Genomic DNA, 11,872 nt, shown 5'->3' with positions numbered 1-11,872 from the left:
GAAGGAAGTGTGGCCCTGGCAGAACCTGGAGATGGCCATGCTTGCAACCACAAGGTTCTCTTTTTCCCAGAGCAAAGGAAAGTGACAAGCACCACATCCCGTAGCAACCAAGCAGGCGTTAAGGGCCAGAGCTGTCCCAGCAGCAGTAAGTAATAAGTCACCAATAATAAGACGTGTCACTATCACGTGCCCCTCAGTGTGATGGTACACGGAGAGAGATACAACCTCACTTCTGGGATATTCTTGCCAAAAGTGCCTAAGCTCGATCTAATCAAGAAAACACCAGTCAAACCCAAACTGAGAAACATTTTATAAAATAAGTGACCAGTACTTTTCAAAAGTATCAAGTTCATGAAAAACAAGAAAAGACCAAGGAAATGTCACAAATTGGAGGAGAATAAGGAATTATGATACCCAAATGCATTGGGGAAGGGAAAGTTCTGGATTGAACCGCAGAGACATTTGCGGGAGAACTAGTAAAATTCTGCAAGTCTGTAGTTTTTAGTTATAACACCAGTGTTAATTTCTGGGTTTTGATTATTGTACTGTAATGATGTGAATTGCTAACAGTAGGGGAATCATACAGGAACTCTGCACTATTTTTGCAATTGTTCTGTAAATCTAACATTATTTCAAACTAAAAAGATTAAAAAAAAAAACAAAACCTGGGCTTGGTACGTTTTGGCAGGGGACCATTTTTGATCATTGAGTCAATTTCTTCATTAGCTATTGGTCCATCTAGGTTTTCTCTTCCTTCTCTAGACAACTTTGTTAATTTTTCTCAAAAGCTTTCCGTTTCAACTATGGTTTCAGAGTCATTGGCATGATATTCATTCATATTATTCTCCAATATGTTTTGAAATCGTTGTTAGGTTTATAGCTATGGCCCCTTTTCCATTAATGCTATTATTTACTTGGGCATTCTCTTGCTGTTTCGCCTTTGATTGGGTCTGCAAGGGGCTTGTCTTATTAGCCTTTCAAAGAATCTGTTTTGGTTTTGTTAGTCATTCTTTGTTTTCTATTTTCAGTAATTTCTGGTTTAACTTCACATTGTCTTCCTTCTTTTTTTGTGTGTTTGTTCTGTGACTCTTTTTCTAGCTTCTTGAACACCTTGCTCATGAATTTCCCACCTTTCTTGTTTATAATGTAAGCAGTCATTAGGGCATAGTTATTGCTTCTAGTTCTGTTTTTATCCCTTACGTTGTCATATATAGTGTTCTCACTGTTGTACAATTTTAACGGTCATAATTTCTGTTATAATTTTTCCTTTAATCCATGGGTTATTTATAAGTATGCCTTTTATTTCAAAACATATGGGAACATATTTTTATATAATTTTAAAACACGATTCATATTTTTAACTGTATAGTTTAACAGGATTTGTATAACTTTTAACTATAACTTTTTATTATGATGAATTTTATTTTATTAAAACATGAACATTCTTATGGTCTAAATAATATCGTTGCCATTTGGCGCGAGGTTCATAATACAATTTTAATAAATACTGTCCATCTGTTCTTCACTCTTCCCACCAAAACAGTTCTCGGTTGCCTGAAATGAGGAGAGTGCTTCCAAATGGAACATGTGTCATTGACTGAATGATCTAAGGTTTCAGCTTTGACTCATCGTCCCTGTACCTTTCCAATAATTTTGTATACTAATGGAGAGTATTGCAGCACGGCTTGAGCTTGATTTGTGATTCAGTTCACCATCTTCAGACAAATTACTGCCAATAAAAGTCTTCACATGAACATCTCTCCGGCACTTGCAGGTATCAATGACATTTGTGTATGGTTAGAGGTTACGGAGATTTGTGATTGCACCGAAGAATATAGGTACTTATTGTGCCAGAATCAGTACTTATTATTGCTAGTGTGAAAGTATGACAAGTAATATCCTGGGGAATTTATATAGTCCCACTATTTGAAACACTGACCTAAGGTGGAATCTGAAGACAAGGTCAGGAAAGTCACTCTCTAAAATGGAATCTAATGGGATTTAATATACAAGGGAGGGGAGTCTATATGCCATATTCTGTTTTGTGGTTTTGTGTGCTTTCCTAGGAACCCAAGATGTTGGAAGTTATGGCCCTAACTTATCAAGAGTAAAAAGAGAACCTAATATTAACTATCTATCGCTGCTTTTATCAGTCAGGGCTGTCCATAGATGCAGAACCAATACAGTGTGTGTGTGTGTGTGTGTGTGTGTGTGTGTGTGTGTGTGTGTGTTTGCTCTATTTAGGCCTTATACTATCTGGCTGAGTCTCACATTATGCAGGACAAGCTGCTTTTCTCAAGATTTATTTATTTATTTTTAAAGATTTTACTGATTTATTTGAGAGAGAGAGAGTGAACAACAGAGAAAGCTCAAGCAGGGGGAGGGGGAGAGGGAAAGGGAGAAGCAGATTCCCTGCTGAGCAGGGAGCCTGAGGCGGAACTCAATCCCAGGACCTGGAGATCATGACCTGAGCCGAAGGCAGATGCTTAACCAAATGAGCCAATCTGTGCCCCAAGTCCACAGATTTAAATGAAATCTCATCCAAAAAGCACCATCTCAGAAACATCCAGAGTAATGTTTGACCAACCACCAAACACTGTGGCCCAGCCAAGTCGACACATAATATTGACCATTGCACTGCCCAAGGAGGATGGGATTGTAGCGAGTGGCTGCTAGTATTTTAGTCCTTAGAAGACAGGGTAGCTACAAGGAAAAGTGGCCTGCCTTCCATTCCCAACTGTATTTCTTCTTAGCTTTGTGACCTTGAGCCTTTTAGTTAACCTCTGGGAGCTTCAGGTTCTTTCTATAACTAAATAGTAAGGTTGTGAGAACTAAATGATATAATTCTGTGTAACATCCAAGGGTCCCTTCTGTGGGTTGCTCATATCTCTCTGCTTCTCCGGGAGGAAGCATTCTCCAGCTGCTGCCTCAGTCCAAGCCAGACTTCTCATGAGATGACCCAACACTCTGGGCTCTGGCACTCCGATCACAAAGCCACGTTCTGATCACTAATTCCATTTTCCATGTATCTGGACATATAAGTTCTTGTTGGAAAGGATTGTCCCATTGTCCATGAAGGCAATGGCATTCCCCTTTTTAAACAACAGAATTATGTCAGGGTGCCAGGTCATGATCTCAGGGTCCCGGGATTGAGCCCCGCCTTGGGCTCTGTGCTCAGTAGGGAGTCTGCTTGAGGATTCTCCCTCTCCTTCTGCCCCTCCCCCCGCTTGTGCTCTCTCTCTCTCTCTCTCTCTCTAAAATAAATGAGTCTCTAATAAAACAATAGAATTGTGTCCTCCATGCATGCAGTATGTGTGTGTGTGTGTGTAGTCATTTTCTTCATTAAAAAAAATTGACACACAGTGTTACATTAGTTTCGGGTGTACAACATAGCTATTCGACAGGTTTGTGCTAAGCTAAGCTCACCACAAGCGTAGCTAATCTGTCACCATACAACCTATTACAATACCACCGACTGTATTCCCCATGCTGTCCCACAATGTTATTCTTATCCATAAATCAATGTCTGAGTCAGAAATTGTTGGTAAGAAATCCACTCTAAGAAACTCATAAAAAGAGGGGTTTTTTTGTTTTGTTTTGTTTTGTTTTTTTAATCAAGGGGAACCTCACAGAGATTCAGTTATAGGAACCCGTCTATCCTCATTGAAAACCATGAGATGAGTTACCTGCCTCCTTCTCCAGACTGGGAATACACAGTCTTGTTCATTTCTTTTGGGCTTTCCTTGCTATGTTCTAAATACATGCTCTCCTGTAATTTGAGCCTCGTGTGGCACGTCAGAGTTTTGCTGGCCTACCCTCTACATGGCCTTGCAGCCCCATGCACATGGCATCTGACCAACTCACTCTGTTTCTTAGATCAAAGTCAGAGAGTCTGACTGGCCAGCTCCTTTGGTCAGATGGCTCCATCGGCTGTGGCTAAGTGGGAGTAGATCATGTCATTGGTTGACTAATCCTTCCGGGAATGTAAACCAGAAACTTAGTCTGGAAAGGTAAGTTGGGTATGCCGGGCAAAGTAACCCACAACTTAGTTTCTAATATGGCTGCCTTGCTGGGTCAGCTGATGCACCTCAAAAAGTTGTGCCCGCCCTCTGCTCCTGCAGCTCTAGCCCACAATTGGCCTTTCACTCACAGCTAGCTTCCAGATTGGCACAGTCTGGTTTCTCCCCAAGTGAGAGAAGCCGAAGTTCCTACAGGCCTTTTCTGCCTCTGGCTGCCATTTGTCCGACTAGGGGAGAACTTTGACCACACCGTTATGTGGCTCTCAATAGACTGCTATGAGCTTTCTCATGGACTGGACATCTCCTCTTGTCTTGTCTTGCTTTTGGACCCCTGTCTCCAGTCTCAGTGGCCTCCCTGGCTTTTCTCTCCTCCTCCCTCCACGGACCTGTGGATTTTGTCTGTATTCAACTTCTCCTAGTGTCTGGCTAGATCTTCTCGCTCGCGATGCTTGTGGCCCAGTAATTTACTCCACTCCAGTATGAACCAACTCATAACGTTGGCTTCCTAAACTTGCACAGCTGAGAGGAGAACCAGACATGGCTGGACCCCTGTGGCATGGGGCATGTGAAGTGTCCTGAGGGGACAAGCCTAAAACAGCCCGTCGGCCAGCACCCTACAGAACCACCAGCTGCAAGTGTCAGGAGAGCCCCGCAGCGGGAGGGACCCGCACGTGAGTCTCAGGCCTGGATTTGAATGCTGGCTCTTATAGTCACTAACTGTGGGAACATGGCCAAGTTTTCGGAGGCTTAGTCCTATAAAATAATAATAATTGTAATAGTTAAGGCACAGAGTTGCTAGAGAAACTAAATGAGACGAGTGCAAAGTAATTAGCATATAATAACCAAATGGTAATAGTTGTTTCAGATCAGTTTTATCAGTGTTAATAGCCACATTTCCTAGTCCCTGGGAAATGGTTAAAGAGGAGGGATTGTTATGCCATGCAGTCAACTCCTCATTTCTGAAATAGGCTTTTCTCTTCACTCCATCTATCCCGCAAGGTCATTGCTGTATGGGGGCGGTGAAGAAATGACGGATGTATTTATAGCAGTTAAGGAAACTGTATTTTGGATTTGGAGAACTTCCCCACCTAAACCCTCTCCTGTAATAAAAGTTTAAAGTCCTTTCCTTGCAGCTTACTTAATTTTTTTTTTCTTTAACCACAGCAGCAATGTCACATTGAGGTTTCCCCTTGCAAGCACCACCATACTAAAACATATATCTTACGGAATTTTGGTTGGAGGGAAAATTATTTCTAAGTCATTTTTCCTATAGCCAAGAAGTATACAGTAATTAAAACATTATTTGTAAACTAGAACAAGAAGTGATTTATAGCTTATGTGTGATCGTTTCATTCTTTCATGAACTCACATATTTATGTGTTGAATAAAACCTATGAATACTAACTGGCTCTTTATTCCAGTAAGTGAGACTGGTGGGGAGTGAATTGGAGAAGGAAAGAGTGGGGCACATAATTGAAAAATAAGCTGGAATGATGGATTTGAGATGCATGTCAGCCACCGAGTCACTCTGTGACTCTAAAGAAGTACACTTGTGAGCTCTGGTTCTCCACCGGGAAGATTATGATAAAATAACGATCTGGGAAGTATGGCATGAGAGTCTCTCTCTCTCTTTTTTTTTTTTTTAAAGGGGAGAACATCAAAAAGATTTTTGGACTTTTGGATCCAAATGGGCAAAGATGAAAAACAAGAGTCTGGGAAACATTTTATCCTTGGTTAACAGAGTTAGTAATATTTAAAAAGCTACTTTATATCTACGGTTTCATCAAATTAATAGTTACTCATACATTGTTTTGGCAAAGAGACAGGTGAATGGGCAGTTTATAAAAGATGAAACACATTTGTCCAAGGAACATATAAAACAATTGCCATCCTCACTAATCATATCAACACTGCAAACTTAACAATGAAATAACCTTTTTTTCCCCACTACTCAAATTGGAAACAAATCAAACAGTCTAATGATACAAATCCAGCTTTGGTTGAGGGTGTGGGGAAATGTGCACACCGGGGATGGTATAAGCTAGTAAAGGATTTTTTTTTTAAGATTTTATTTATTTGTTTGACAGAGAGAGAGCCAGCGAGAGAGGGAACACAAGCAGGGGGAGTGGGAGGGGAAGAAGCAGGCTCCCAGTGGAGGAGCCTGATGTGGGGCTCGATCCCAGATTGCAGGGATCACGCCCTGAGCCGAAGGCAGACGCTTAACGACTGCGCTACCCAGGCGCCCCTAGTGAAGGATTTTTGAGAGCATTCTGGTAATAGCTCTAAAAATTTTAAACCTGCACGCCCTTGGACCAGGAAATTCTACTTTGAAGGATCTGTCCAACCTAAATAGGCACACCGTACAAAGATTTTTGTAAGGATGATGGTGTTTGTGACAGCAATGTTTGTGATGGCACGAGAAGGGAACCTGATCATTCATTAATAGACAGTGATTCAATAATTTACTGTGCATCCATATTACCATCTGCCACTGTGAAAAGGAATGAAGCAAATCCACAGATACTGACAGATGGGCTACGAAGAGGGATTGTTTATGAAATATTGTCATAAAGACAAGTTGCGGAACAGTATGTAGAATATGATCTCATTTTTTAAAAAAGTTCCTGTGGAAGATACTGCTAAAATAATAAGAAGAAGATTATTTTTAAAAGGCTAAGTAATGACTTTTCCTTTTTTACTTTATGTAAGTCTAAAAAATTCAAATTTTATGTTTTTTGTCTTTTGGGTTTTTTGTTGTTGTTGTTGTTGGGTTTTTTTTGGTAAATGGGGAGCTAGCTCTAAAAATATGATAGATTCAAGCTAAGCATTTTTTTTGGAAAGACTCCATCACAGGTGATGTGTATGTCTTACCGCATCACGTCAGGGGACTGAGCCGTAACATCTCACAGTCGGTCGGGGATGTTCAGATTGGCCCCTGGAGTAGAGCGGTAGCAACCTTTCGCCTTCATTGTATGGGTGGGTTTTCCCCTATGCAACTCAACAGTAATCTGTGTGATGTATGTTGGTATCAGAAGAATGTCCTCTGGCCCTCCACCATTCACCTACTGACTTTACCACCAAGTTAATTTTTTTAGGATTTTCGTTTGAGTTGAAAATGGTTTTGTAATTCTATCATCCCTTCTGTTATATATATTTTCATTATTCTATTAAGTAGAGCTTTCTCTCATCAACTAGGATTACTTGCTTACTCTGAAATACAGCTCCTACTAGAAAAGTAGGGTTTAATTACCATTTAAATGTTTGTTGGCCCCTGATAGTTCTTTGTGAATTATCTTTCAAGTACCCTTGCCTGTTTGCAATGGGTATGTTCCTAATTCTCTTATTGATGATGTCAGTGTTCTTTGTCATATATGGTATCATATGTCACTCAGCTTGTTGTCCGACTTTTCATTTGTTTTCGTGTACACTTTGTATTTTAATATGGTCTACTAATCTTTCTCTTTGTGGTTTCCTCATTTCTTTAGTGCATAGAAATGCTTCTTTATCCCAAAGCCAAATCCATCTTTATTTTCTTACATTTTATTGCTGAACTTTTTCATAATTAGAGAATACATTTATTTTATTTTTATTTTATTTTATCTTTTAAATATTTTACTTTTTTATTTGACAGAGAGATAGAGCCAGAGAGCACAAGCACGGGTGGAGGGAATGGCAGAGGGAGAAGGAGACGCAGGTACCCCACTGAGCAGGGAGCCAGAGGTGGGACTCGATCCCAGAAGCCTGGAATCATGACCTGAGCTGAAGGCAGACACTCAACCGACTGAGCCACCGGCCCCAAGAATACATGTATTTTAAAAACACTAAGGTGTCTTTCTCTTTTTCTTTTCTTTCTTTCTTTCTTTCTTTCTTTTTTTTTAATGTGTGTATTTATTATTCCTCTATCTAAAATCCTTCCCTGCCTTCCTATTGCCTGCATGATAAAAGTCAAACTTGGTAGCTTGGCATATCGGCTCTTTGGAGTCTGGCCTTTCTTTTCGCTTCATTTCCATCCACACTTTAGCACTAGGAGACCACTTGCAGTCCCTGAATCATGAATGCTGTTCCACACGTCCATGCCTTTATAAATATAGATTCCCTTCTCCATGCCCCGCCGCAGTTTGCCGGATAGATTTCTTCCTGTAAGTCTCCTCAAACATCACCTCCTTTTGCACAATTTTTTTTTTCTCTCCAGCTCAGTTCGTCACCCCTTTGTGATCCTCCCAGAACCTTTCGTTAGATTTTCATTGACTTTTAACTTATTGTATTAGCATTGTCATTACCATTGTCTGCCAGGCTTCTTCACTGTGAAGTTCCTGGTGTTTCCTTTGTGTAAGAGGCAATTTGGGGAGAAGTTTTGAGAATAGATAAGTATCCTGTTCCTCATTAAACTTTTGACTACTAATGTTGGCGTTGACATCTATTAATGGTTTTCTAATTCCATCATTCCTTTTGCATTTACTACTTGGCATTCTACTATAAGGAAAAGCTTTCCCACCTTACTTTTTAATTTATTTACTTATTTATTATTTAAATTTATGTGTATGGACTATGGATTATTTGTTTAACTCATTACTTTTATTCCAGTCAATGAATTATAAACATTACAATCACTGTTTGATTTGACATTCATGTTGTCCCAGATTGAATCCATGGGAATTCCTTCAAGTTGGCTCCTACGTCCTGTCACTCTTTGGTACTTCTTTGCTTTCTGACACAAGATGGTCCAGGTTCATGTTATTCTTTCTGTGTCCCAGGCCTGAGACCAACTTTTCCCCCAAGATCTCTGGTTCCTTTCAGTGGAAATGGCATTATGTTCCCTTATTTTTAGGTAACTTCCTTATTTTCAAGCAACTCCCTTTTTTTAAAGTAACACCCTTATTTTTAGATAGCTCCTTTATTTCTAACTACCTTCCCTGTCAGGAGTAACTGGCTTCCATTATCCTCAATGTAGTTACTCATTTGCTTAAGCCTAGAAAATACAGAAAGCAGTTTCAGAATTGCTAATTAGACTTCAACATTTATATGCTATTTGTCACTTTTGAGGTAAAATTTACATACAATGAAATGCAAAAATCTGAAGTGTACCATTTAATGAGTTCTGAAAAATGCATACACCTGTGCAACCCAAACCCCGTCAAGATACAGAACACTATCACCGACCCCAGAAAATTCCCTCGTGCCCTTTTCCAGTCAACCCAACCACTAGAGACAACCGTTTTACAGTTTTCTTTTCCCTACAGATTAGTTGTATTTGTTTAGAACTTCATTTAAATGGAAAAATACAGAATGTTCTTTCTAGTGTCTGGTTTCTTTTGCTTTACATAATGGTTTTTTAAAAATTATTTTTATGGCCCAACATATGGTCTGTCTTGGTGAATATTGTATGTGCACTAGGAAAGAATGTGTATTCTGCTGTTGTTTGGTGATGTGTTCTATAAATGTCAGTTGTGTCAACTTGGTTGCTAGTTCATGTCTTCTATTACCTCACTGACTTTTTATCTACTTGTTCTATCACTTTCTAAGAGAAAGTGTTGAAACCTCCACTGTAATTGTGGATTTGTCTATTTCTCTTTTCGGTTCTATTTTTGCTTTGTGTAGTTTGGAACTCTGTTATTAGATACATTTCTATTAGGATGTATGCCTGTTTTGATGAAATAGCTCTTTTGTCATTATGAGATATCCTTCTTTAGCCTTGATAATATTCCTTGTTCTGAAGTTCACTTTGTCTGATATTAATACAACTACTTTGCCTTTTTTTTTTTTTAAAGATTTTTTTATTTATATTTATGTGACAGAGAGACAGCCAGCAAGAGAGGGAACACAGCAGGGGGAGTGGGAGAGGAAGAAGCAGGCTCATAGCGGAAGAGCCTGATGTGGGGCTCGATCCCGGAACACCGGGATCACGCCCTGAGCCGAAGGCAGACGCTTTAACGACTGCGCTACCCAGGCGCCCCCCCCCTTTTTTTTTTTTTTTGGCTTAGTGATTGGGTTTTTCATTTCTTCTTCTTTTCACTTTTAACTAATCTCATTATATTTAAAGTGAATTTCTTATAGGTAGCATATAGTTGGGTCTTGAGTAATTTTTCAAATCCAGTAAGACAATTTGCCTTTTATTTTTTATTTATTTATTTTTTTTTTTTTAAAGATTTTTTATTTATTTATTCGACAGAGACAGAGACAGCCAGCGAGAGAGGGAACACAAGCAGGGGGAATGGGAGAGGAAGAAGCAGGCTCATAGCGGAGGAGCCTGACGTGGGGCTCGATCCCGGAACGCCGGGATCACGCCCTGAGCCGAAGGCAGACGCTTAACCGCTGCACCACCCAGGCGCCCCGACAATTTGCCTTTTAAAGCAGAATTTAGATCATTTGCATTTAATGTAATTATCAATATGTGTTTTGTGTAAATCAGTCATACAGGCTATTTGGTTTTTATTTGTCTATCTGTTCTTTGTACCATTTTCCCCTTTTTTCTTACTTTCTTTTGGATGGAGTATTTTATAGCATTCTGATTTTAATTCTTCTATTGGCTAATTAGATTTTAAATACCTCTTTTTTTTTCTTTAGTCATTCGTCTTACAATACTTATCTTTAACTTATCACATTCTCCCTTCAAATTATACCACTTCAAATATGGTGTAAGAATCTTGTAACAGTTTATCTCTAGGTATAAATTTATCACCCTTCCTTTATATTGTTAATGTGTATTTTTCTTCTTCATTTGTTTTAAACCTCACAAAACATTGTTACTGTTTGGGATATAAATGGTTATTTATACTTTAGAGAAAATTGTAAAAGAAAAAAGTCTTTATATTAACTTACATATTCGCCATTTTTGACAGTTTTTGTTTCTTTTGTGTAAATTCATATTTCCATCTAGAACCATTTTTGTTTAATCTGAAGAACTTTCCTTAGCATTTATTATAATTCAGATATGCTAGTAACAAATTCTGTCATCTTTTATTTGTCTGAAAATGCCTTTATTTCACCTTCATTTTTTGAAAGAGTTTTTGCTGGATATAAAGTTCTAGATTGACAGAGCTTTTTCTTTTAGGACTTTAAAGATTGTATTCTATTGTATTCTGGTTTACTTTTTTCTGATGTTAAGTCAGTAGTAATTCTTATCTTTGTTCCGTGTATACTATGTGGCTTTTTCTCTGACTATTTCTAATATTTTTAGGAGTTTGAGTGTAGTGTACCTCGGTAAAGATTTCTTTGTGTTTATCTTTTTGGGGGTTGGTTTTCTTTCTTGGACCTATGTGTTTATATTTTTTATTAAACTTAGAATTTGGGCTATTATTTCTCCATATTTTTTTAAAATCTCCTCTCCTGTCTTTCTGGATCTCTTGGTTACATATGTGTTAGATAACTATTGTCATACCAGTTACCAAGTCTCTGTCCACTTTATTTTTAACTTTACTTCTCCCTGTACTTTGGTGTAGTTTGTTCCTTCTTTTTTAAAGATTTTATTTATTTATTTGAGAGAGAGAGAGAGAGCATACACATCAGCAGGGGGAGGGGCAGAGGGAGAGGGGCAAGCAGACTCCCTGCTGAGTGGGAGCCCTAAGCAGGGCTTGATCCCAGGACCCTGAGGTCATGACCTAAGCTGAAGTCAGATGCTTAACCAACTGAGCCACCCAGGTGCCCCATAATTCATTTTTTCGTACTGTTTCTTCATTCACAGATATTTTCTTCTGCAATGTCTAAGGTGCATTTAAACCCATCCAATGAAGTTTTCATTGGGATATTGTATTTAACTACTCTAGAAGTTTTATCTGATTCTTTTTATAGTTTCTTTAATTACATTTGTTTTTCTTTAAATTCTTGACTACATTTATTATAGCTGCTTTAAAGTT

The sequence above is a fragment of the Ursus arctos genome, unplaced genomic scaffold (assembly GCF_023065955.2).
Source record: "Ursus arctos isolate Adak ecotype North America unplaced genomic scaffold, UrsArc2.0 scaffold_4, whole genome shotgun sequence".
In the NCBI taxonomy this organism is placed as follows: Eukaryota; Metazoa; Chordata; class Mammalia; order Carnivora; family Ursidae; genus Ursus; species Ursus arctos.
Note: the sequence above shows the minus strand (reverse complement) of the source record.